General features: G+C 38.5%; 1 non-coding gene across 1 annotated transcript; it reads right to left on the reverse strand.

The window, feature by feature from the left end:
• Positions 1-4446: 4446 nt before the first annotated feature.
• On the reverse strand, positions 4447-4553 carry LOC116134021. Its single transcript, XR_004128639.1, has one exon. It is a non-coding gene; the product is annotated as a small nucleolar RNA R71 (small nucleolar RNA).
• Positions 4554-4825: the final 272 nt, after the last annotated feature.

Raw genomic sequence — 4825 nt, forward strand, 5'->3', positions numbered from 1 at the left:
TCCACAACTTGTGGATCAAAGTGAACCACCTCAAGTAGCATAGGAGCTGCATAGATTTGGGAAAGTACGCCATGAGCCCGAGAGAGACAGTTATCTCATGACTCAACATGATGACGTACTAGTCTACCAAGACGATGAACCCAGAACCTACGAGGATGCTATATCGAATCCAGATTTCGTTAAATGACTTGAGGCCATGAAATCTGAGATGGACTCCATGTACCAGATCCGAGTATGGTCTCTGGTGGAACCATCTGAAGGGGTAAAACCCATAAGGTGTAAATGGGTCTTCAAGAAGAAGACTGACATGGATGGCAATGTGCATACTTATAAAGCATGGCTGGTTGCCAAAGGTTTCAAACAAATTCATGGCATTGACTATGAAGAAACCTTTTCGCCGGTTGCCATGATTAAATCCATCTGGATTATGCTTGCAATTGCTACATATCATGACTGTGAGATTTGGCAAATGGATGTTAAAACTGCTTTCCTGAATGGAAACCTTGAGGTGGATGTGTATATGACACAACCTAATGGTTTCGTTCTTGATAGTCAAGCTAATAAGGTATGCAAGTTGTAGAGATCCATTTATGGACTCAAGCAAGCTTCAAGGAGCTGGAACATTCATTTTGATGAAGTCGTAAAGGAATTCGGTTTTATCAAGAATGAAGATGAGCCTTGTGTTTATAACAAAGTGAGTGGGAGCGCAGTAGTATTCCTAATGTTGTATGTCGATGACATACTTCTGATCAAGAATGATATACCTAACTTGCAGTCGGTAAAGACTTGGTTATCCAAGTGCTTCTCCATGAAGGACTTAGGGGAAGCAGCCTACATCCTTGCTATAAAGATCTATCGTGATAGATCGCATAGGTTGCTTGGGCTAAGTCAGAGTGCATACATTGACAAAGTACTGAAAAGATTTAGTATGGAAGAATCTAAAAGGGATTTCTTCTGATGTCACATGGTGTTGATCTCTCTAAGGAATTGTGTCCTAAAACACAAGATGAGAGAGATAGGATGAAGAGGATCCCATACGCATCAGCGATTGGATCCATCACGTATGCCATGTTATGTACTCGGATTGATGTCTCATGTGCTTTGAGCACTTGTAGTAGATATCAATCGGATCTAGGCGAGCGTCACTGGATGGCTGTCAAGAATATTCTTGAGTACTTGAAGAGGACTACGGATATGTTCCTGGTTTATGGAAAGGAAGATGAGCTCACTGTAAGATGATACAGTGATGCTAGTTTCCAAACGGACAAAGATGATTATCGATCGCAATCAGGGTTTGTATTTTGTCTCAATGGTGGTGTAGTGAGGTGGAAGAGCTCCAAGCAAAGCACTGTAGCAGATTCTACAATGGAGGTTGAGTATATTGCATTGTCAGATGCGGCCAAGGAGGTAGTCTGGATTAAGAAGTTCATTATAGAACTTAGTCTGGTTCCCACGATTATTGATCCTATAGACATTTATTGTGACAACAATTGAGCAATTGCTCAAGCTAGGGAACCACGGTCTCATTAGAAGTCCAGACACATACTCAGATGATTCCATCTCATTAGAGTGATAGTTAGAGGAAACACGTGCAGATTAGTAAAGTACATACTGACGACAATCTCGCAGATCCACTGACTAAGCCTCTATCGCAGTAGAAGCATGAAAGGCACTTGAGATCATTTGGTATTAAATACATGAATGATTGGCTATACTGCAAGTGGGAGATTGTTAGAGTAGATGCCCTAGAGCCAATCAATTATTGCAGAATTGACTCTTTGCAATTATGTTCATCAATCAATAAAAGACATTTTATTCTATATCACGTAAATCATTATTATTGCAATATGTATTGATATATGTCCTTAGAATGGTAGAACCGTGATGAGGGTATCAAGTGTTTCAAATCTTGATAGTGAGAACCCTATGAGCACATATGGTGGCCATTCCGTAGCCCCAGTTTTATTCTGAAGTAAGGGCACAAACAATACCATAAGGCTATCATAGTGTTGAACGACCCTGTCGAAAGGTAGTGATTGATCTCACTTGTCAAGGTTGTTTGGTGACAACCTGGTGTAACACATGGTTGCTTGTTGTAGGTGAATACACCGCAACAAGTTCACTGGATTGACCCACCAGCGGATTCCATATGGTTGGTAACCCCAAAGTCTATGGAACAAATCCTCTAACGAATGGTGGTGCATGTTATCCTTAGACTTGAGATCACTAGAGCGCCTTGTACATAGATTGGTGTAGTTTGACACTAGCCTAACGCAATTCTATTCAGAGCTATCAATATGGTGGTGATTGGCTGCATCAAGGAGTGTACCAAGACTGGTGGATTGACAGAGGATTCATCACTCCAGGGTACGGGAGAAGTTATCTCACGGCGTAATTCAGTATATGGTAATGACACTAAAACTGTGGCCTGATAATCATATTTTACACTATGATTTTGCATTGAATTTTGATAGGATTTAGGATACTTTTCATACCATTTGTGCCATATTTGCTACCTAATCCCATTAATTTGTCTTTGCAGGCCTAAACGATGATTCTGAGCATAAGTGACAGTTTTGAGCGTAAATTGTGTAACTTGAGGTTGAAAACTTGGAATGACCTAAATTTAGAAGCTTTGGAAAGCTACAACTTTCATGTTTTGGGTTTTCCCTAATTCGGACTGGACAAGGGTAAAAACTTGGCTTGAAGTCGTGAAAAGTACGCTGGGAACTGAAGAAAAAATGTCTTTGGACATGCTTCAGTATTTCTGCCATAACTTGAGCAGTAGACCTTTTATTTTGCTGATTCTTGAACTATTAGAAAGATAATTGAAAGGGATACAATTAATATGTTTAACACGTTTCCAGATTCAGACTCTATCATGCTCAAATGTGGCCAGAAATTCCTCGCCGCGGCGAAACCTGCACCAGCTGTAAAAATAAAACGATGCATTTTGGCTTGCTAGGGCTTGATCCTTAAGTGAGAGAGGTATAAATTAGGACAAAAAGAAAAGAAAAAGAGTCTTGGTTCGTCATTTGGGAGGCAGCTCATGGAAGGAGAAGATGATTGAAGATTTGGGCTTCAAATTAGAGAAGATTTCTCCATCTTTTGCTTGTTTTTCAATAATGAATCTTGATTCAGTTTGTTTTTGTTATTTTATTTCGTTTTTGAGTATGAACTGAGTTGTTTAGCTAGGGTTTGATGTAACCTTGATACAATGATTCAAATTTATATGAATTGATTTACTTTGAGTTTTAATTTCATGATTGAGTGTTTATCTCTTTGTTTAATGACTTTTGGATGCTTGATCACCATTCAAATGTATGTTGTTCACAATGAGACTGAGAAGTGATTTGTGATTGTGCCTCTTGGGATAAATACCGTAGATTAAGCAAACGCTAGAGATAGGTTTAGCGATCTATGAAATCTAGATAGAATTCCATAAAGCTTAAAAGACTTTGAACTATTAATCCTCATTTTGATGGGTGCGGAAGCTTAATAGGGATAAGTAGGGAAATGTAGCCTGAGAAGGTATGTTTTACAACTTAGGGAATTCAATGTTCAATCAAGGAATTACAATTTGGGTAATAGATTCTATGATTTGGGTTAGCGTATCTAGGTGAAATCAACACCCTAGCATTTTTTAGCATTGTTTAATTAGTTAAGTTGTTGGGTTTTGCATTTGTATTTAGTTTGTTAATTGTCCATCAATCCAATTTATTGTTGCTTCAATTAGGACTTAGACTAGAAAAATTAGTACTTAGTAACAGTATCCTCATGGGAACGATACTCGCTCATCACTTTATTACTTTTTGCGACTAGTGCACTTACTATATTGCATGTTGTTGTAGTAACAAACACAACCAAGTTTTTGGCGCCGTTGCCGGGGATAGTTGATTATTAATATTGATAGTATTGAGTGTAGTGCTAAATTGAAGTTTTTATTTCATTTTTGTAGTTAATCATAAATATTGTATAGTCTTAAGCTTGAGTTCTTTTGTTTGTAGTTTTTATTTTTATTTTGTAGTTAAGGTTAATTAACTGTTTCTTGTAGTGCATGTGGAGATCATGGCAGAAGTATATATAAGGTTCATGGATTATGCCATACCAACAGTGCAAGAATGCAATTATGGTATTACAAGGCCACCTGTTGTAGTGAACTTTGAGATGAAGCCGACAATAATTCAAATTATCCAACAGTCAGTCCAATTTGGTGGAAATTCATATGAGGATCCAATTTTGCATATTGCTAGCTTTCTAGAGATATGTGACACATTCAAGGTTAATGGAATGACTGATGGTGCAATTAGGCTGAGATTGTTCTCATTTTCATTGAGAGATAAGGCAAAAGGTTGGCTCATGTCACACCCAGTTGGGACAATCACCACATGGGACGTATTAGCTCAGAAGTTTCTTGCAAAATACTTCCCACCAGAGAAGATGGCAAAAATGAGAAATGACATTATCTCTTTCATGCAAGGCAATGATGAATCACTATATGAGCCGTGGGAGAGGTACACGGAGTTGTTAAGGAAATGTCCACATCATGGTCTACCATTTTGGATACAAGTCCAAACATTTTACAATGGGTTGCTACCAAATATTCAAACTGTGGTAGATGTGGCAGCAGGCGGAGCCTTAAATAACAAGACCCCAGAAGATGCTTATGAATTGCTTGCGGTGATGGCCAACAATAACTACCAAAGACCTAATAAGAGAGCAATGCCGAAGAGAACAATAGGTCTACATGAAGTCGATGTGTTCGCCACATTATCTGCACAAATTGCATCACTTCAAAGTCAGTTGGGAGGTATGAATGTAAATT

Source organism: Pistacia vera, unplaced genomic scaffold (assembly GCF_008641045.1).
Source record: "Pistacia vera cultivar Batoury unplaced genomic scaffold, PisVer_v2 Contig28, whole genome shotgun sequence".
NCBI lineage: Eukaryota > Viridiplantae > Streptophyta > Magnoliopsida > Sapindales > Anacardiaceae > Pistacia > Pistacia vera.